General features: G+C 33.9%; 1 pseudogene across 1 annotated transcript; it reads left to right on the forward strand.

The window, feature by feature from the left end:
* Window positions 1-4,483: 4,483 nt before the first annotated feature.
* Window positions 4,484-22,784, forward strand: LOC309811189 (heterogeneous nuclear ribonucleoprotein D0-like; annotated as a pseudogene). Its single transcript has 3 exons — window positions 4,484-4,746; window positions 21,364-21,696; window positions 22,164-22,784. The product of its transcript is annotated as a heterogeneous nuclear ribonucleoprotein D0-like (transcript).
* The last annotated feature ends 1,242 nt before the right edge of the window (window positions 22,785-24,026 follow it).

The following is a 24,026-nucleotide window of genomic DNA, read 5'->3' on the forward strand; positions in this document are numbered from 1 at the left end:
TGTCTTGGTTGGTAGTTACATAGCCTATACAGTTACCAAATCTCACAAAAGTGAAAAAAAGTTCTGTGCATTTAATGTTATATAAATTATACCTCAACTAACACCTGTAAGAAAAAGCTTTTTAAAAAAATTTTTTTATTGAAATATAGTTGATTTACAATGTTGTGTTAGTTTCTGGTGTATAACAAAGTGATTAAGTTGTATATATATTACATATATATTCTTTTTCATATTATTTTCCATTATGGTTTTTTACAGGATATTGAATATAGGTCCCTGTGTGATACAACAGGAACTTGTTGTTTATAAAAAGCTTCTAAATGGAACTTTTTAATCAAGTTTCACACAATATATAAAATGTTCATTTCTGTATATTTAAATAAGTTTTCAGATTAAACATATATCTTAAAATTGCTTGTAGAGCAATTTTTTCTAAAAATGCAAAAATGTTAAATATTTAAAAATATCATATTTTGGTTATGATATATGCTTTAAACAAGACCAATAAACTCCAGTATAAAAGTAAAAGGAAAATATTGAAATACAGAGCTCTGATTTTAATTTTTCACTTGTCTGTTATATTTGATATGTATAATAGTGAAATTATAACTTTGTTCTATCATTTTCCTCTTTACCAAAAAGTATTTAGTACTTCAGTCTATGATCAAAAATTGTTTGCCATTAAGTGGATTTTGTTTACTGGAAATGTCACTACTTCTGAAAATGTCAACTTTGATGTAGTATAAATAATATTTGAATAAAAATGAATAAATCAAACACATATAGAAATGTGAACAGCTGTAGTTGCCCAATTTAGCTGACTTCTAAAAGAAAGTTGTCTTTGGTCAAAAAAAAAATCAGCCCTCTAGGATTGAGATACTAGTGTATCATTTATTATTCATAAAGTAGATCCAAAATAAAAATTGTATTAAATTTTACCATATAGAAATTCAGGGAGACTACAGAAAGAGAAGCTTGATTTTCCAAGTAGGGGATTAAGACATAGAAGGATCCTACATGACCCTTGACTGATCTTTGGTCAAATATGATATTTATAAAATTTATGATTACTTCTTCTAACATGGAAAATAAATGGAATTAGCAAATTAAATCTGCTGCCTTTTGTTCTTATGTAAATCAAAATAAGATCCTTTCATAGTACATAAATTATATATACTGCAATGAGAAAATGAACATCATGTTTGCCATACTCCTCTGAGAAATCTTTTGATTTAAAAAACTGAGCTTATTTTCAGTTTTTGTTTCTCTTAATAAAAGAAGTATCTCTTGAAATGTCTCAATGAAATAATAAAGATTTAATTGGATTTTACTACAGATCACCATTTTTTTCCCACAGAAGATAATAAATGCTCAGCTTAGACTGAATGTTTTAATCATAGTAACTGACTGATACCAATTAGCTGATTTTTTTGTCATCTTAAAAATCAACGAACTATTTCCTTAAGAAATATTTGTTTGCAATCATACTCATCTGCCAATTTTCTGCTATTCCATATGTCATGAAAAAATTTCCCAGAACTTACCCCCACTGGATTGATAAATTAATAACTAGGAAAACTGGGAATAAGGTTCATATTTAGAAATCATTTCATGCATTTTTTGTTAAAAAGAGATTTATTGAGATACGCTTGATTATAATAAACTATGAATATTTAAAATGTACAGTTTGATAAATATTTATACATGCACACTTCATGAAAGGACTCCCACAGTAAAGATTGTACAAGGTTTTTTGACAGTTTATAAAAATGTTAATGGATACCTGTCACAATTCTGTATCCCACTGGACAGCACTGCTAAATATTCTACAGTCAGGCAGTGTACATGTACCCCTACTCTTCCTTACCTGCATTAAAGTCATTTCCTATCTCTGACAAATGTGTGTGTGTGTGTGTGTGTGTGTGTGTAAAATTTTAAAAGGGAGGTAAGGCTAAATAGCACATACATCTATACCATACTTCAGAAGTTTGGTCAAGCATAAATTTTTCCTTTAAAATTGTTAAATTTTAACCTAATAATATCACATTGGTTTGTAATCTATATTAACTAATTCTTTTCTATCTGCTTGGCTGATATATGTAGAACCTCTAATGCTGGTAAAATTTTTTGTCCATTTTGGAATGTTTTAAAGTTTGAGTTTCAGAAAGAAATTATCTCTCTTCACTGAGGGCCAATTAGGACACAATCTAACACTTCTTTTATTCAAAAGTAAAACATTTCAGAAAACTTTCTTCAAAAAATGATAGGTATATGCCATCATATTCTGGCCCTTTCTTTACATTAAATCATTAGATGCAAAAAAAACCTCCACGGCACAATGAAAATGAGAAAATAATCACAGCATTTGACTAATTTCATGCAACTTAAACAACTATTAGAACAATTTTCCTGATCTGTATGTCAAAAATAGTAAATAAAAGAATAATGAATGTACTTTAAAAGATAGAGTAGGGAATTTAACATGTATCTTTTATCTATTACTCCGATAACAAATTTTAATGTATTAGCTATTCCCTGAAGGGGAGATAAATTTAATGTGATTAAATTATAATGGGAAAAACTTTAAAAATATATTTTAAGCAGAAGCTGACACGCCATAGAAAATTTCCAAATGCATTCGATGTAGCTATAATACAAAAAGCATTCTACTTATGTATCTGTGTCCTGGCTTAAACTGCTTTTCACCTATCTTCTTTGCTGGCCTCCCTATTGTTATTGCCAACACAGAAAAATAAACAGGAGTTTTAGTTTTGATGATTCTTCTGTTTCTTATTCTCAGCATATTATTCTAATCCTTTCTTTGTAATTTTATTATTATTTTCTGAAGCCAATTGTGATAGAAGACATAGCATTTTGGATTCAGGTAGGGAAAAGATTAATGGGAACAGAGAGAAAGCTTTCATGTGGATAATCTGAGAGAATGGGATTATGGGAAGAGGAAACAAAGACAGGGCAACTAAATGTGATTGTGACAGTCATATTTTAAATCATCCTGATTACTACAGTGTATTTGAACCAGAGCAAAGATTTGTATTTGTTCAACGTATTTATCATAAATAGCTTTGAGGAAGTTTGTTTATCCAAGCCAGCGTCTAAAAGTTTTGCTTCATTTAAACAGATTAGGATAATAAAAAAGAATTAAATTTAAGAGAGAAATTAGCGCTTTTAGAGAGTTGTATTTGAGCATAAACTGTGTATGAATTAAATAAGTAAGGGTCTTATTTTTTTTTTTTTTTTTTTTCTTTTTGCGGTATGCGGGCCTCTCACTGTTGTGGCCTCTCCCGTTGCGGAGCACAGGCTCCGGATGCGCAGGCCCAGCGGCCATGGCTCACGGGCCCAGCCGCTCCGCGGCATATGGGATCCTCCCAGACCAGGGCACGAACCCGTATCCCCTGCATCGGCAGGCGGACTCTCAACCACTGCGCCACCAGGGAGGCCCGGGTCTTATTTTTAATATGGGAAGGACTCCAGAGGGTTTCTCTAGGTGTATGATGTCAAGCAACTCTGAACTAAACTAATTAGATGAAAGTATTTTTCAAATGAATACTTTTACACCTTTATATGTAAATCAATTTTATTCTTACTGTATAAGGATGCCCTGCATTCATTACAGGTTACCTAAACCAAGATGAAATTGGAAAACATGTAGTTAGCTATGAATATGATAGAAGGGATTTACAAAGAGTTTAAATGAATGTGGGTTACTAATAAAGAGAAGTGATGCGGTTGTTTGATATTATGCTAACAACTGCAGCAAAAATGATAACAAATAAAAATACTAGTTAATATTTATGAATTACTATGTGCCCAAAATTTCCTGTTTCATGTGCATTAACTTGTTTTTTCCAGTTTTATTGCGATATAACTGACATATAAAAATGTGTCTGTTTAAAGTGTACAACATAATGATTTCACATATGTATATATTGTGAAATGATTACCACAATAAGTTTAGTTAACATCCATCACCTCACATTGTTACAAATTGTGTGTAATGAGAATTTTTAAGATCTACTCTCTAAGCTTTCAAATATACAATACATTACTGTAAACAGTAATCACCATATTGTACATTACATTCACAGAAATTACTCATCTTATAACTGGAAATTCGCACCTTTTACCATCTGTACCCATTTTCCCCACTTCCTACCCCCACCTCTGGCAACTACCAATTTTTTCTGTTTCTATAAGGGTTGTTTTTTTTTTTTGAAGAATTCCTATAGAAGTGAGATCTTACAGTGTTTGTCTTTCTCTGTCTGATGTACTTCACTTAGCATAATGCTTTCAAGGTACATCCATATTATCACAATGGCAGGCTTTTCTTCTTTTTAATGTAATATTCCATTGTGTATATATATATATATATATATATATATATATATACATTTTCTTTATCCATTCTTCTGTTGATGGACATTTAGTTTGTTTCTACGTCTTTGCTACTGTAAAAAGTGCTGCAATGGAACTCCCCCGCCACCCCGGACATACCACCTCTGTGTCTGTTGCTCCATGCCCCAATCTTCGGCCTGCTCCCCGCTACGTACCGGGTCGGCCTCGGCACTCTGGAGATATTGCGCGCTCTGCAGGCTCATCCTCCGCCGCCGCGTCTTTCCGCGAAGCCTCTGTGGGTCTCTCAGGCTCCTCGGAGCGGCCCCACGGCACCGCGGGTGCTGGCGGCCGCCGCCATCTTCCTCTCCTCCGGCTCCTCCTCACTCGGCGGGGGTTGGGGACACTGTCCAGGTTACTGTGGATACTACCATGGAAGAGACATGGTCCCTGTCTTGGAGGAACCCACCTTCTGGTAGAGATACCAGAGAATAGAGACATGATTTGGATGCAATATTATGGGTGCAAAAATTAAGTACTGAAGGACACAATGTATATGAAGCTGGCCCATGTTCTCGTCATTACTACACCTCAGGTGTGGAGCTAAGTGATTGAATCAAGATTTTAAAACTTCAGGTTACAAAGTCACAAAGGCTCTGAAGAATTCAGGACAAAGACTGATGATTTAAGGGTAAGGCTTTCAGCACCAGAATATATTAAAAGTTCCTCAAATTGATGAACACAGAAAATCAGAGAGGAGAGAAAGAAACAAAGGGACTTTGTGCTTTGCCTCCCATCCTTCGCCAGAAGCCTGAGGAGATTTATAGAGATTCTTAATAGGTTTCTGGCATTTGAGAACAGAAGAAACCTCAATCCCTATTACTGAGTAAAGCCAAAGAAGGTAGCAAGACCACAGAGTTCCTAGCATCCAGAAAGGCAGAGGAAAATAGTCAAAATGGTATTGTGAGCTATGCTTTGAATTTCCACATCTTCTCCAAGAACTCCAATCACAAAACCTTTTTATTTTATTTTTTTATTAAGAGATGTCTCTGGGTTCATTCACAAGATAATCATCTCTAGGTAACAGAAATGAAAAAGCAACACCACTAGGTTGGTAAAGCTAGAGCTGTGACCCTGATGGTCTTCTGGGTCTGGAAGCAAGTAGAAGTTGGCTAGGAGTTTGAATTCCTCAGAGCAGTGGGGATCAACAGCACCCCGTACAGGGTGTGGCACATTAGGCAGGCTCACTGTGAAACTGGGATTTGGGAAAAGCTTCCAAATGATTTCCACCCTGACCTAGAGTTTAAAAAACAAAATAAATAAACAAACAAAGCCCCTACCTATCTGTGGGGGTGGAAGGAAGAATAGAAATCAGTGCACACAGGACTTATGCCAGTCTGCTTTCCTGCCTAGAGGACAGATGTGTTATCTTTCCCATATCCCTGAGGGTCAGGAGTCCTGTGACACCTAGTTCTGGACTATGGGGTCTCCGGATCTACATGGAGGCTACACTAAAACAGCAAATGGAGTGGAATAGGTAGAAAGATAAAGCTACCATTTAAGATGAGCTGCGAATTACAATTCACACACAAGGCAAGTTAATGCTAAAAACATTAACCAACCTCTCAACTTAGTTTTGTTTAATTGATCTGTGAGTTTCTAATAAAATTATATTAAAACTTCCCCCCACCAAAAAAAAAAAAAAAGTGCTGCAATGGACCTAGGAGTGCAGATATTTCTTCCACATAGTGATTTTGTTTCCTTTGGATGTATACCCAGCAGTAGAATTGCAAGATCATAGGGTAGGTACGTTTTAAAGTTTTTGAGGAATGTCTATATTGTTTTCTGTAGTGGCTGCATCCATTTACATTCCCACCAACAGTGCACAGGGTTTCCCCTTTCTACATCCTTGCCAATACTTGTTATTTCTTGTCTTTTTGATAATAGCTGTTCTAACAGGTGTGATGTGATAGTTCATTGTGGTTTTAGTTTTCATTTCCCTGGTGATTAGTGATGTTGAGCATCTTTCCACGTACCTGTAGGCCATCTGTGTGTTTCCTTTGGAAAAAGGTCTGTTCAGCTCCCCTGCCCATTTTTTCATAATTTTTTTTTTTACTTTTGGGATGTATGAGTTGTTTATATTTTTGCATATTAACATTGATCAGATATATGATTTGCAACTATTTTCTCCCATTCTGTAGCTTGCCTTTGCATTTTGTTGATGGTTTCCATTGCTGTGTGAAACTCTTGCTTGATGTAGTCCCACTTATTTATTTTTGTTTTTGTTGCCTTTGCTTTTGGTGTCAAATCCCCCCAAAATATATATATATTTTCAAAACCAGTTTCAAGGAGCTTACCCCCCATATGTTTTCTTCTAGGAGTTTTATTGTTTCAGGTCTTACTGTCAAGTCTTTAATCCTTTTTGAGTCAGTTTTTGTGTATGATGTAAGATACGGGTCCAGTTTCCTTCTTTTGAATGTAACTGTCCAGTTTCCTCAACATAGTATTGTTCAGCATAGTATTCAAGTATTCAACATAGTATTGAAGACACTATCCTTTTCCCATTGTTCATTCTTAGCTACTTTAGAGGATACGACTCTCTTTTTAATCCTCACAATAATGTAAAACATAGTGTTACTTTCACCCCCATATTAAAGATGAAGAAACACAGGTAGAGATGTTAATTAACTTGCTTAAGATCTCAACAATGGTTAGGAAATAATGGAGCAAGGTTTAAGCCCAAGAAGTCTGGCACCAGAGTTTCACTCTTAATAACTATGATACCTCAATCCCCATTCCTTAGATCCATAATTTCTTTATGAAGTTTTCTTGCTTTTTTTATTAGGCAGACTTTTCTGCTGTCTTGTTTTCTTTTATGAACAAATACTCCTTTCGCTTCCTCATATTGATGAAAGTCACAAAACCATAGGGCTTTCAACATACTTTGTTGTAGTGTCTTCCAATGCAAGCTGTCACCTTCTCTCTATGATTAAATCCATCCCACCACTTCGGACTTGTACCTCAATACTTTCCTCTAAACATATGACAGTCTAGTGTTTGGAACATTCTGGACTACTTTGTGTTCCAAACAGTGGGCAAATGTGACTACCCACTACTCAAAACCTGTGTTCATAATATTCTTCCAATCTATCATGTGTTTCATTTCTCTTTTACCAAAACATAACTTACTACTTAGCACAAATGCCATTCCCTCTGAATATTTTTTTTTCTAAATAACTGTGTCAGATTTAGTTGTTTCTTCTCCTATTCCAGCCTATCATCTTGCCTGTACCCTTATGATTGTACTTGTTTTATTTTCCTTTTATTACAATTTGATTTTTAAATCTCTAAGTCCATAAGGAATCAAATATCTTTGGAGTGTTAACTTTTTAGCCATTGAACAAGTTTAACATAACTAATGACAAAATTGTACCCTCACTCAGGCATAAGGTTGATTTTTGCATCACTGCTTATAATGGCAAAATTTGTAAAGTGTCCAGTCATCAAAAGGGGAATGGTTAATTTGATTAGTCTATAGTCATACTCTAGAATAATATCAGTTTTTAAATATAATGAATTAAATTTATGCATAGTGAAAACAGAAAATCCTACAACACTTATTATTAAAAAATAAAACTAATAAAAGACAAGCACTCTGATTTTCCTGGTTTTAAAGACAAGACTAAAACAAAGAAATAATGTTTGTGTATATATGGTATGCTAAGCAGAATAAAACCTCTGAAAGATGATCACACCTTAATTCCTAGAATTTGTGGCTATGCTATTACCTTGCATAGCAAAAGCGAATTAAGGTTGCAGATGCAATTAAGGTTGCTCATCAGCTGAGTCTGAGATGGAGAGAGTATGCTGGATTATCTAGGTGGGTCCAGTGTAATCATCTGACTCCTTAAAATCGTTAAAAGAAGAAACATCTTCATTTGGTTCTCTGAATACCAGACAGTAGTGTGAGAAAAACTAGATGCTCCAATGCCGGCTTTGAAGATGAAAGAAGGTGGCTACAACAGGGAATGCGGGCAGCTTCTAAAAAGTGGAAAAGGCAAGAAAAAGATTCTCCCCTAGAGCCTCCAGAAAGGTAAACAGCCCTACTGATATCTTGATTTTCTCTCAGTGGAGCCCATGTCAGAATTCTTTTTTTTTTTTTTTTTTTTTTTTGCGGTACACGGGCCTCTCACTGTTGTGGCCTCTCCCGTTGCGGAGCACAGGCTCCGGATGCGCAGGCTCAGCGGCCATGGCTCACGGGCCCAGCCGCTCTGCGGCATATGGGATCCTCCCAGACCGGGGCACGAACCCGTATCCCCTGCATCGGCAGGCGGACTCTCAACCACTGCGCCACCAGGGAGGCCCCCATGTCAGAATTCTGACACAGAGAACTGTAAAATATTACATCTGTGTTCCTTAAACCACTAAGATTATGGTAATTTGTTATAGCAACAAAAGAAAACTAGTACGCCTGGAAATAGAACATTGCCTGGAAGTACATACCAAACTCTTAATTGTTCTCCATGGGAAAAGCGTTAGCAGAGGAAGCTGTCACTTATTATTTACATAATAGAGAGGAAGATAAATCAGAATAATAACAGAAAATATTAAAATGTGATATTAAAAGAGCAAATAAGGTCACTAAAACAATTTGGCTAATGTGCAATTAAAAATGGGGGAATGATGCAATGTTGTGTTAGTTCATACAAGATTTTTCCTTACAGCTTAGTATTTATTTTGTGCCACTGAAAGAGCTGCTGAATGCAGCAGTCCTTGGTGTTTTTCCTTTTGTCTGATAAGACCATCTAGTTTTGCTTGAGAGTGCTCGTTGCATGGTGATTCCAGATTTTGTGCATTAGTTAATTCTTTCCCCATCTAATGACTTAGGATATGTGTATTTATTTTTCTTATGCTAGTGATTACCTTAAACATACTGAAGAAACCTATAATTTTGAATTCATCAACTTCCTTATCAGCTCTTTTTATCACATAAACCTTGAGAAAATTAAAATTAATCCCTTCCTCTCACACACGCACCCAAGCTGAATTCAAATTCTTGCTGGCAATTTCAGGATCTCAGGGAGGTCACAGCCTGGTCTTTTTGATCCTCACAACTATTCTGGCTGCTCCCCAAACACTGGGCACATTTTTGTTTGCACCTCATGCCATTTGAGTCCACAAACTCTCTCAGGCATTCACTTGTTTTTCTTTTCAATCTTTCAAATGAAAAAGACATATCCTAGCTCTTTTTTTTCCTGGAAAATTATTGGAAGATGGAAACAGAATTTCAAAACAAAACAAAATTTAAAAAAATAAATAAACCCACAAAACAAGCAGTATATTCCATATAACCATTATATACTGAATATTGACTCTTCTTCCATTTCTGGATTTTGATTGCCTCCATATAGTGCAAAGACTACAAAGGTAAGGGTCTTGTTTCCTTATTCCTATTGACTCTCACCCACACACAAGTCAAAATACTGTTCCTGAAATTGAGTGTTTATCTGGAGGTTATTTTTTTGTTTTTTTTAAACGGAAGAAAGAAAATTAAGAGATCACAAGTTAAAAGTCTATAAAGCACCCTCACTGGAATGGGTTTCTTTAAACTCCTTGTTCAAAATGTCAACAACAAATTTAAGTGTTTATTCTTTATTGATCACACTGAAACACGCCGCATCCTTTGAATCTGCAGAACAAGATCTTTATTTCAGGAACATTTAATTCTAACATATACTGTTTAATTATAAAAAATCATGTTGACTTTTTGTCTAGTACTATATATATTCTTTTTAGTTTATTAATTTTTCTTAATGCACTTCTCCTAAGACTGCAAGTCATCTAAAAAGGATATTGGTGTCTTCCTTCCAGTATTACCCTTCTCCTTTTAATGTTTCCTTTAGAAATGATTTATGAGACTTATAGTCTTAATATAGTAGAATATAAATATCTTTATCCTTTTCATGTCCTTTTATAATCTCCTCTTGAATGCGGGTAAGAGTTGTGACTTGCTTCTAACCAAGAGAATATGGTCAAGATGATAGGATGCCAGTCTTATGATTATATTATATAAGACTGGTTAGACTCTGGCATCATGCAATTTTCTAATATTGCAAATATGATGGGGAAAACTGGCATCTCATTGTTGCCTTAAATATCATTTCTCCTATTCCTAATGATTTGAGAATTTCTTCATATACTATCATTCAGATTTCCACTTGTGAGTGTTACTTATCCATACAGTATTCTTTATCTGTATTTCTGTTGTGTTTCTGAGTGATCTACATGAGTTTCTTGATTCATCTTTATCTTAGTTTTTGTTGTATATACTAAAAATAGCATTTTACAAGTTGTTAATGGTCTGTTGACTTTATGTAGGTACCCTGTATAGAAATCCATAATTTTGATGAAATCAAATGAATATGTGTTTGCTTATTAATTTATTCTTTTATTTATTTAAACTTATGCTAGGGCCCTATTTGAAATTTTTCACACTACTAGGCCAAATATATTTTAAATAATTACATAGTAATTACTAATTACTAAATATGTTTAACTTTCACATTTAGATCTTTAATACATCTGAATTACACATCTACATATATTATAAAATTTTATATTGAAATCCAATTTTATTTTCTCTATATAAGAGGTTTCTCTAACACCAGCTACAAAATCTTACTTTGTTTACCTATTTAAAATCAAATATTCAAAAACACATTTCTTGGTCTCTGAGTTATCAATTCTATTTCATTGGTCATTTTTTTTTCATTCCTTGTTTGCTTCTATTACTATGGCTTCATCATACCTTTTTAAAACTGGTAGCACATAACACTTCCCTCATTTTTTTTCTTTTTTTTTTTCTTTTTTTTCTTTCTGAAAAAAAGTGACAGCCTTTAATAGATCTTTATTATTCCAGTGAAATTTGAAAATAATCTTGTTAGTTCTGGTTATCTTAGTAAAGATTTATTTTTAAAAACAGATTCAAGTTTGGTCATAACCATGTATACCTTTCCATGTTTTATGTTTTTCTCATATCAATATTAATATGTGATTGTATGATTAGATATGAGATGGTATTTTATTATAGAATTTATTTGACTTTATGAATTATAATTTACTAGCAACAATTTTGATACTATTTTAAGCAAATATCTTGTGGCTACTTTTCTCTATGTAATCTTAGCCATCAATTTATTCACTTATTTTATTGCTTCCCAGATTTCACATGCACACATAAAAATATTGTGAAAATACTGACAGAGACTGGTTTAGGGCTTACTTGCAGGAGCTTTAAGTGTTTTAATGATTCTATAATGGTTTGGATATTAAGTGTTTAAATTAAATTTATTATAACCTATAGATTAAAATCCATACCCTTGCATGGTTTTGGCCTAGGTATTTTTATCAGGTTGCTCAATGTTGTCAGTAATGAGCATTCTATGATTGCTGATATACATTGTTTTATTGCTAAGCTTCATTTCTAGACAGTATACATATAAGGAAGTTATTGAAGTGCACAGAAAACGGCAGACAGCCACCTAGTTCCTAAGCATACCTTCCAGTCTTTAAAGAGGTCTGCTCTAGTTCTTCCGTGGCTAGTCTGCCCTTCAGCCTTTAAACTGGACCTGTTAGTAAGGTACATCAGAGCTTCTTCCACCTATTTCCTATAGCTTTTACTGCATCATAAAATACACACTGTATACTGTTCTGTACTAAATTCTTGGAGCCCCTGTGAATTGTAGAAGTGCCATTGTTATCAGTTATTGTTCAGTTTGTGATGTGAAATTGTGGCTTTCTCCTGTCTTCAAAGCATATGAAATACTCTACTTTAATGAGCTGTGCCCTTACACTTCCATCTTTCTTGGAGGTCAACAATCAAATACTTATTTTGGCATTGCTGTGGATGGTTTCTTCCTCTAGAAGTATCTGCAGAAAAAGCCTTGTTTACCTTACCACATAGTAGAAACTGCCTGTGCATTGCTTTGCAGCTCTATGACTCTCTTTAATAAAAGTGCTCTTTGTCTTCTGTGATCTCTAATGAAATCCATTTTTTTTCCTAAATATGAATAAAGTTATTTTAAGTGACTCTTGTAGAAAGAGTCAGTTTCTCACTGGGATCTGGACTGAAACCCACTCCTCCAATTTTATACAACCATTAAAAATCTATATAATTATATTTCTGCTCAAAGAAGATAATGCAGGATTCTTGTCTAAATGAAGTGGAATTCTCTTTAATACTGCATGGATGTCTTGTATAGTAATTACATGTATTGTTTATGACAATTACAACATGACTATACAGAAAGAGACATTTCTAATAAATATGAAAAGCTTAGAGTAGCATGACAGTGTTTATAAGACAAATGTATACATGTTTACTGTTAGTAAAAGACTGTGTAATGACTTTTTTATTTACTACATCAGTATAATTTCAGGAAACCATAAGTAAATAAATAAATAAAGTCAATGTTAATGTAAACATTAAAATAGAGTGCATGTTAGAGCATAACACTAGTAGATTGCACTAGTTGTGTATTTATCTGCTATGTTCAATTATAAATCTTTTATAGAAGTTTGCTCATTTAACTCTTAGTAGGTACCGTTGATACCTGCATTTTACAAATGAAGTAGCTGAGGCATTGAGAAGGAAATAGCTTGCCTGACACCATACACCTAGTAAGTGGTGGGAGTAATATTGGGATGCAGAGGATTTAACTCCAGTGCTCACATTTTTAATCGTCACATAACAGGTTCAGTCACCACAAGGTGATTACCTTCAGGGTGTTTGGAATTTGGAGGCAAACTAAAATATGATTCTTTTACACAAAGTGTTAAATGATTTACGTTTCCATAGATGTGGAAGATAAGCTTGTGTCACAACAAAAATGCAGGTCACAGCACTATCATTCCTTTGTCCCTGCTTATTTCTTGCTTTTCAGTGTTTCAACATTCAATGTCTCACATGATAGATACTTCCATTCTATCATGTGTATTCCAATTATCCTGTAGCTGGTCAGTGAAATAAAACTAATTTGAGAATACTCCACCTAATTCGCCATTTTTGTCCTGATGCATATACAGCAAGTGATGTTGCCATTTATTCTAAACTATAAATTTGGAAACCTGAGATTATCTCCCAAGCATTTATATATATTTAATATATATGTAAAAGAACTCTCAGTAAACCATGTGATGTTGAGCTTATTTATCTCCCTGATGTACAAAGGGCTGCTCTAGTTATGAGAATCCCTAGGATGTTTGACTTGCCCCACTCCACTCACAGCCCCACACCAGTAATTCTTCTGATCGCTAGAAATCTCTCCTAAATATTTTCAAGAGTTCTTAAAAGTATTCACAGGCATCAAACGTATAAGAAGGCTGCTTCAGCTAGACATATTGTTATCTATCTAACTGTTAGGAAATAAAGGAAAGTAAACAACAAGCCTGCATTTTAGCCATAGAATCTCTCCTTGTCTTGCAGCTAAGCCATACTGTAGCACATTGTTATTTGAACAAGGAGGAGAGACAGAAGATCTATATCTCTGTTTCTAAATTAAATTAGCAATATTGGATAATATTTTTAAAGCATATTTTCCTATTGATTCGTTTAGAAAATTCTGATTCAACAGGACAAGGATAGATCCATGGACCGTACACGCTTCCAAGATATATTTTACCTGCTGCTCTGTATTCAAATCACTGAATCCATTATCCTCTTTTGTAGACAGAGGATCAGCTGACTTTTAATCTCAAATTTATTTCCCAGGCTAAGGAAGCCAATCAAATATCTCTTTGTTAAATAGCTGTAGTCAAATGATTATGTTCTTATACTGTGAAATGGGTTATTTTCTTCTTTATTTTCTCTGTTTATTGATGCCAGGAAATCCCTTTGGCTAGGCATCTTCATTTATTCAATTTACCTTCAGTTTACTATACTCAGAATTACCTGTCTTAAAAACGCTAATTTTCTAGAACACTGGGCTTGAAAAATAAGGCTATACCAAATAAATCTATGATTCTGTGAGTTGGAGAATGGAATTAGTTAAATTTGCCAAGAACATTTTTTTTTAATTTATGTACTAGTGGTCAGAAAAAATACTTTCTCTATAAAATGACAAGATTACAACTTTAGTTTTACTGTTCAGACCTTTCCAGTTGTGTCAGGGTAATTTTGGCTAATGAGCCTAGTATGGGAAAGGCAATCTTTGACTTCCTACTGAGCTACATTTTGCAAACTTTTTAAAGAAAAAAAAAAAAAGGATAAATTATGAACGTTTTTTTTCCCCAGCTCATAGTAGAGGGTCAAGCACATAGCAAGTACCTGCCTTAAAAAGACTGAATGACCGACTAGCTAAATCAATGCATGAGGTGATTTTCCAATCACTACAAGGAGGTTATCTGTTGTGAAAAGGAAATTGCGCTCTGAAAAAAGTAAAGCTTCTAGGATAAAGCTCTCAGACATGGAATGACTGGTTTTTAAAGAAAAATAATGGCTCATTTACATGAAATACTTATTTATTTCCTAGAAGAGATTGTGTGATTTGCAACCATGTCACATCTACCTTTTAGATGCTTATTTGAGTAATTTGTGCCGACTAGGTTTGTTATCGAGTGGTACTTGTGAATCAAAGGTTACTGGTTGCCCAAAATGATAAAAAGCATTATCACATAACTGAATGCTATATCAGAATTTAATATTCACAATTGCAATCAATCTATTCTGAAAAGTCTAAGATAATTGTAAATGGGCAGTAATAGTTCTTAAGAAAACACAATCAAAAGTTTATTCCTATGTTATTGCTGGAGGTTCAGTAATAAAAGTTTTTTTCATATTCTTAAGAAGTCCTTTGATCATAATTAACCTCTGACACTGCCTTCTTGCCCCCTTCAGTACGGTATCAAAGATACTTTGCCATATGGCCCCAATCTACACATCAATTATTATCTTCCAGTTTTCATCCCTCTTCTCAATCTCACCTCTCAGTGTATACAAACATATAATATATCCTGGCATGTGAAAACCCTCACCACCTCCTGAATATACCTGTTGTTTTTATGCCTTTGTTTAGCATATTCTCCTTTTAAAAGCTGTGACCATCCACCTCTACTTGTTAAAAGACAATTCACCTTCACAAAGCATCTCAAACACCACTGGTAGCCTTAATAAATCTGATGTTTTATTGAATCCAATTTTCTTCTTTATTTGATAACATGTTTTAAAATGGAACTCTTATGTAACTACTCATATTTTATTCACAGTATATGATTTAAATGCCTTTACATTAAACAACTCTTCATACCTCAATGGCATAAAATCTTCATATTTAATCCCCCAGCATTTAAAGTACTTGTATAATGTAGGTTTTAAATATAAAACCGTGAATGAGTTTGAGAATCAAATAAAGTTAAATAGGGACTGATTTTCTAAAAGAAAGAAAATAGGAATATGTCATAAAATATAAAAATGTCAGTTAATATTCTATGGTTACTTAATCTCTTCAAATACAGGGCTATTTTGAACTGAGCAAAAATACCAAGACAGCAATCATGAAAAATGTGTTCCAGTCTTTGGTCTACCAATAAGTAGTTATTTTCTCCAGGTCATTTACCTCAATATTCAAGTAAGAGATTACACTTGATGTCTCCGTTGTTCCTTTCATCACTCATATTTGTGTGTCTGATTTGGGCTCTCTTTAAGACAAGTGAGAGGTTCATTCAGCTTTCCTAGGTATTCCACCTTGAATAATATTTCATTTATTATTCCTACATAGTGGATTACCCCAAAACTTAGACACTTTACACAATTTTTATTTTACCCATGATTTTATGGGTCAAAGATTCAGAAAGTGCTGGATTAGGCAATTCTCACTTGGGTCTCATGAGACTAAGTCAGATGCTGCTTGGAGCTGTAGTCACTTGAAGGCTCAGCTTGGTTGGCCATCCAATATGATCCCTCAAATGCCCATCTGTCAGTTGGGAGTTCAGCAGGTCTGTTAACCCAAGTACTTAAGTATGATCTCTCTAGCATGAGAGTCTCAGAGTAGTAGAATTTCTGATATGTCAACTGAATATCTCCAAAGCAAGGAGACTAGCTTGTCTAGCTTGTCTAGCTAGCAAGACTAGCTTGTCCAGCTAGTCCCTCCAAAGCAAGGACTAGCTGCCCTTTTAAATTGAGGAAATGAGAGTCAAAGGCATTTTTTAACTTGCTCAGGGTAAAAGTAAAACCCTAATAATCTAGCCCCAAAGCCTATCTTCCTAACCAGAATATTTTGCTATCTTTATATAATAGAAACAGCACAGGAATCAGTTTCTGCAAATCAGTAAGATAACCTCTAGATTTTCTTTCAAAATAGAATTATGACTGTGATAGTAATTGACAATCATTTAAAATCCATTAATTCAGTTATTCAGCTTTACATCTGTATGTCCATTTCAAATCCACTTATTTAACTACAGAAACTTGGGAGCAGCAAGCATTATTCATAATCTTTTTATTGGCCTATTGGATGGCAGATATTCTGCTTATCTCTCTTTAATTTTGTGCACAAATGTTATCTGTTCAATATTGTCAAGGAAAGGTCTTCTTAGATTAGATAAATATAAAATATCTAATTAACTTTCAGCTTTCTTAAGATCCATATATCTAACTATCCACTGGATATCTTCCTATAGGCTGCAGAGACCTCTCACTCAGTGTATCTTCCACTTGATCATCTGTTCACAATCTTTAATAAAAACACCAGTTCTTCAGTTGATAACACCAAGAGTCATCTTTTACCTCTCTCTTACCTATCTCTACCTATCAAAAAAACTATCATGGAATTTTAATGAATCTAAAGTTTTTATATATCTTAAATATAATCTAGCCCCTCTTCTTGTTAAAGCATACCTTGGTGAATGCCTTTATCATATTTGTAAGAGTTACTGAAACAAACTGTATTCTATTCTTGCCCCATTTTAATCTGTTCACGTTACAGAGTGATCATTCAAAACAGAAAATTAGATCATCTCACTTCCCAGATTAGAAATACTTATTATCTCTTCCAAGTTTTCAAATTAAAGTTTCTTAGAAATCTGTAAAAATTTTAGTTGGCTGCTTAAAAACTTCATGTCTCAGCTGCACAGATTATACCCACTTCCAAATACATGTTGTTTTTATAAAAAATACTAGAAGTTCATACTGTGTTCTTTTTGAACGCTTCAACAATGATCTGATAGGCCCCAAGTTAAACTGATCTTACTCTCCAGTCCATGGCATCATATCATCACCTGTGTTTACAAGACCCTTTTATTTTGTTTTATCTTAAAAATTATTTTTTTCAATTTCATTCTCTTTATCCTCCATGCTTAATTTCTTCCCATCTCAACACATTAGATAACCAGTTTTAGTGTATTTAATGTATGTGTGTCTAATCACTGCTACCAGATTTTATTTAAACATACGCATATTCTTGGAAAATACAAAACTGTATTTTGTTATATTTGCCTATTTATTCCCTCAATATTTTACTTCTGAATTCCTTTCAGTTTACTACTTCTTAACATTATACTATTATGTTAAATGTATTTAATTTCAAATTATATTACATTACAGAAAAGACTGGAGTGATAACAATAAGGTATCTGTTGATAGACCTATGTGATAAATTACTTGGGTTATAAACTAAATGTGCTGTAGAGTGGAATAGCTTGTCTAGAGGTTATATGCATACCAAATTTCAATACTTCCAAACTGCTTTCCAGGATAGCTCGAACAGTTTATAAACCTTGTACAGTGTATGAAAGTTGTTTTTTTCCAAAATCCTAGCAAGTGCTAATTCTTACAATCTGATGGATGTAAAGTGGTATAATTTGAATTTTTATTTCTCTGATTTCTAGCCAGGTTGAGGGTCTGGGTCTCTTCATATATTGAATGGCACTTTGGTTTCCTGTTTTGTATACTACCTCTTCAAATCATATGCTTGATTTATTTATTTTTTTCTGTTGAATATACTGCCATTCTCTTGCTGATTTTTGTTAAATAGGAATTTAAAATTCAGTATTAGATGGATATTTGCAATTTCTAGTCAGATCAAAATTATATTTGCTCTTTTGGTTTAAAAATGCTAATGTTATCTACTAAGCTTAAAATGCATCAATACAGTCAACAAGTTCAATATTTTCCTGAAGTCCTGAGTAATTTTATTTGTTGGACTTTGTATCTCTGCAAATGTTTAACACACTCTACTCAAGTCAGATAATTACTTTAGGCCTTAGTGTTGGCACAACTTCCCTTGTAGGCCTCTTCTGTTCTAACTCATTCTTTTGGCTTATATCTAACCCTATTTGGAGCACATCACTGACCCACTATTCCTCAGGCCATTCTTTGGATTGTGGAAGATGTGAACGTACATAACTGTCTCTTTTGGGGTTCCAGATAGGGACTATACTCATTCTAAATCTTTCTGTAAGGGAAATTCTAATATTCAGAATCTGGATTCCAGATGCCTGACATCATGTTTTATACTTTCTTGGGAACCTCTGGTACACTTTTACTTATGAATTAATACTCAGTATGTCTCAATGGATGTCCCTTTTATCACCTACAGTAAAAAATCTTGCCTGAGATAAAAGAATTATGTTTCATTTCTTCTGCCCCAGCTTCTTCTTGCCCTCTTTGTATTCGAATAACCTCCACTAAATGGAGTTCATATGCATATATCCGTGTTCAGCTCTGAGTCAGTATCAATTGATTCTTTTTCTCCTCATTTTAAGTCATCTTTCCCTGCTCTTTTGCAAGCCTGGTGATGTTTTAAATTAGATTCCAGATGTTGTAGATTAACAATAGGAAAACACTCTAGCTGTTGTTTTAATTCAGAAAATTTCTAATTGAATAAAGTTGCACATGTGATCTGATAATTCTGAGAATATGATGTTATGATTCAGAATATTGTCACCTTTGTTCTGCTTTTACAAACAATTTAGTAAGTTCAATAAGCAGGATTTGTTTGCTTTCCCTAGAAGTAGAGCAATTAAGATGCTTCCTCTTCCTGAGAGTATGAATATGCTGCATTACAAAGGTAGTCCACTTCAGAGGTAGAAAGAAATAGTGACACAGGTTTCACCTGTTATAAAATGAAATGCTCTACTGGACAAAATAAAGCTAGAAAGCAGTGTAATGCAATGCAATGCGGCCAGATTAAGCAATATATATACATATTTTTTTTTTCCCTCAGCACTTAAAGAAGAAGAGTGCATTAAAAAATTCAAAGCAGTGATACTGGAAAACTATATTTTAAATACATTTGAGATTTAATCATTAGTTTGATAAAACACCATTAGCTTGTTTAATAAAATATTTCAAAGTCTTTGCATAATATTTTGTTAAATATTTACTTTTATAATATTAAAGTAAGCTCAAATTACTATCATTTTTTTCCTATAGATCATTTGAGAGAAATGGTCTATTTTTTAGCATCATGTTCATCCTTTTCTCAGTTTTCTAATTGGGGAAACATAAATATCTTCACTGAAAAAAAAAATGTTGCCTTCAAATCTTCATTTGGATAGGCATAATATAATTAAAGTTTAGAAAGGAGAGCTCTTAATTTTACAATTCTGCTATTTCAAAAATATCAATGCAAATATTAATGCACATGAAAATGGAACATTTTCATAAAACCTAAATTTATTTATTATGTCCTTATAAATTCAGATGCGATTTCCTATCAGCATAATTATCTTAAGAAGATAAGTATAAGTACAGAATCATTTCTCTACAACTTCCTATTTTCTAATTTACTAAGTGGCATGCCAAGGGATGCAAAATTAATTCTATGATGATTCACCAATCAATGGTAGGATAGTAAGTCCATCAAACATTGCCTAAACTATAACAGTATCCTAGATACATGTTATACCTCTGTATAAAAGAAGTAAATCATTTTTTATTGCTCTGAAAGAAATTTTGACTTATTTAACAAAAAACATGATAGGAAAAAACAGTATTAGGCAACAACCTATTATTGTTAACAAGGGCGTACATACAAGATCTATAGAGGATCAGAGCAAAGAAAAACGAAACTACAGGAGGAAGTAGAGTTGGATGCCAACCAAATGAAGAAAGAATTTTAGCTAGATGGAGGGAATTAAAGTTCTGTGCCACAGTAAGAAAATAAAATCACTACTAACTTAAACAAATAATATGCTGTCCAAACCAAGATTCACTGGAAAGTGAAAGCGGGTGCTAAGAAGTTATAATAATATATTATTTAAAATTTTTTTATTGTCCCCCAAACTGATTTTATTATGATGTTGAACTTATTTAAAAACTTATTTAAAATCATTTTCAAAAATAAACTTCCTTTCAGAATATAAGAATGAGTCATAGAAGAAAAAGATAAGTAAAAGGTTAGAAACATTCACCGTGAAACATGAATAACTGGTAAGTTTAAAAAGATTGAATATCGAATTCCCTGGTCCAGTGGTTAGGCTTTCACTGCTGAGGGCCAGAGTTCAATCTCTGGTCAGGGAACTAAGATCCCACAAGCCGCGTGGGGCAGCCAAAAAAAAAAAACAAGATTGAATGTCAACAGTATTTTATGGGAAAATCAAATTCTTTAGAGGAACCTTACAATATTCTTTATTTTGATTACATAAACATTAAAAATTAACACAAGCAGTAGTAATTACTGTTGGTTTATGTTTACATACTTAATTAGGTTTGTGTGTCCTCAAAGCTTTATGACTTATATACTTCAGAGGATGGTATTATTTATTTACTACAGAATTATGTTTTCATATGATAACTGGGGATATTATTCAAAATTGCATCTTATGGTTATAACTTTGACACCACTGACACAATTATAGATTTTTTTCTGAGGGCTGCAATAGATTTTTTTAAATACATTTTTGGTGTACAGTTCTATGAATTTTAACACATGTATAGATACACGTAACCATACAGCAATCTGGGTACAGAACAGATCCATTATCCCAAAACACTACCTTGTGATATTCTTTTTTAAGTCACACCATCCTCCTAACGACTACCATCCTGCTACACTCTGAAGCAGCGATGGCACAGCAAGAAGAATGGAAAATGTTTATAGGAGGCCTTAGTTGGGATACTACATAGAAAGATCTAAAGGACTACTTCTCCAAATTTGGTGAAGTCCTAGACTGCACTCTGAAGTTAGATCTTATGACACAGCGATCAAGGGGTTTTGGCTTTGTGCTATTTAAAGAGTCGGAGAGTGTAGATAAGGTCATGGATCACAAAGAACAGAAACTGAATGGGAAGGTGATTGATCCTAAGAGGGCCAAAGCCATGAAAACAAAAGAGCCTGTTAAAAAATTTTTGTTACAGCTTACCCTTCCCCCTCCCCATATCCTCAAGTCCATTCTCTAGTAGGTCTGTGTCTTTATTCCTGTCTTACCCCTAGGTTCTTCGTGACATTTTTTTTTCTTAAATTCCATATATATGTGTTAGCATACGGTATTTGTCTTTCTCTTTCTGACTTACTTCACTCTGTATGACAGACTCTAGGTCCATCCACCTCACTACAAATAAGTGGCATGGACATATATACACTACCAAACGTAAAATAGATAGCTAGTGGGAAGCAGCCGCATAGCACAGGAAGATCAGCTCGGTGTTTGTGACCACCTAGAGGGGTGGGATAGGGAGGGTGGGAGGGAGGGAGATGCAAGAAGGAAGAGATATGGGAACATATGTATATGTATAACTGATTCACTTTGTTATAAAGCAGAAACTAACACCCCATGTAAAGCAATTATACTCCAATAAAGATGTAAAAAAAAAAATTTGTTGGTGGCCTTTCTCCAGATACACCTGAAGAGAAAATAAGGGAGTATTTTGGTGGTTTTGGTGAGGTTGAATCCATAGAGCTCCCCATGGACAACAAGACCAATAAGAGGCGTGGATTCTGCTTTATTACCTTTAAGGAAGAAGAACCAGTGAAGAAGATAATGGAAAAGAAATACCGCAGTGTTGGTCTTAGTAAATGTGGAATAAAAGTAGCTATGTCAAAGGAACAGTATCAGCAACAGCAACAGTGGGGATCTAGAGGAGGATTTGTGGGAAGAGCTCATGGAAGAGATGGTGACCAGCAGAGTGGTTATGGGAAAGCATCCAGGCGAGGTGGTCATCAAAATAGCTACAAACCATACTAAATTATTCCATCTGCAACTTATCCCCAACAGGTGGTGAAGCAGTATTTTCCAAATTGAAGATTCATTTGAAGGTGGCTCCTGCCACCTGCTAATAGCAGTTCAAACTAAATTTTTTGTGTCAAGTCCCCAAATGGAAGTATGACGTTGGGTCCCTCTGAAGTTTAATTCTGAGTTCTCATTAAAAGAAATTTGCTTTCATTGTTTTATTTCTTAATTGCTCTGCTTCAGAATCAATTTGTGTTTTATGCCTCCCCCCACCCCAGTCTCATGTTAAAAGCCCAGTGTGACAGTGTCACGTTGTAGTAGTGTCTTACTAGTTTTTTAATAAATCATTTTGTATTTAAAAAAAAAGTAGGTAGGTAGGTAACTTCTATCATCCTGCTACCTACTCTCTCTTTGTCATTACAGCTATATCTTCTTGTAAATGTCATACAAATGGAATCAAACAGTATGTGAACTTTTGGGATTGGCTTATCTCACTTGCATAATGCTTCTGTGATTCATCCATGGTGAAGAATGTTAAGGTTGTTTCTAGTTTTTTTAAATTATGACTTATGTGAATAGTCATGTACAGGTTTTTGCTTGAAGATAAGTTTTTCTTTCTTTAGGTTAATACACCGTAGTGTGATTACTGGGTCATATAGGTAACTATGTGTTTATCTTTATTAGAAACTGCCGTACTCTTTTCAGAGTAGCTGTATCATTTTCCATAACCAAGGGCAATACATGAGAGTTCCAGTTGTTCTACATCTTTGTTATCACTTGGGATTATCAATAATTTTTATCTTAGCCATCCTGAAAGGTGTTATAGTGGCTCTCATTATGGTTTTCATTTGCATTTCCCACCTCACTAATAATGTTGAATGAATTTTATGTGCTTTTTTAACTTTTATATATCTTCTTTGATAAAGTATCTGTTCAAATCTTGTACCCACTTTTGCTAATTGGGGTTTTTGTTTTATTTCTGTTGAGTATTGAGAGTTCTTTATATATTCCAGTTAAAATTCTTTTGTCAGATGTGCGATGGCAAATATTCTCTCCCAGTCTGTTGCTCCCTGTCACGTTTAAGAATTCAGTGTCTAACACCAGGCCACAAAGGTTTTTATCTTATTTTTTCCCTCCAATGTTTTGTAAGTTTACTTTTTACATTTACATTTATAATCTACTTTGACTTATAGTGTAAGGTGGGAGGTTTAGGTTGAGTTTAGTTAGTAGCTTATGGATTCCACTTATTCCATCATCAATTGTTTAAAGGATATTCTTTATCCATTGAATTGCCTTTACCTCTCTGTCAAAATATTTTGGCCATATGTGTGTGGGTCTACCTTTTCATTCTCTTTTTTTGTTCCATTCATCTATGTATCTATCCTTTGCCAATAGCCTACTCATAATAGTTTACAGTGCATTACAACTGTATTTTATAAATCCTGAGTTTGTGCATAAATTTTGCATGTATGCTTTAATATTCTACTAGGTATTTAATTATAGAAAACATC

The sequence above is a fragment of the Mesoplodon mirus genome (genome assembly GCF_964341445.2).
Source record: "Mesoplodon mirus genome assembly, chromosome: 10".
NCBI classification, from domain to species: domain Eukaryota; kingdom Metazoa; phylum Chordata; class Mammalia; order Artiodactyla; family Ziphiidae; genus Mesoplodon; species Mesoplodon mirus.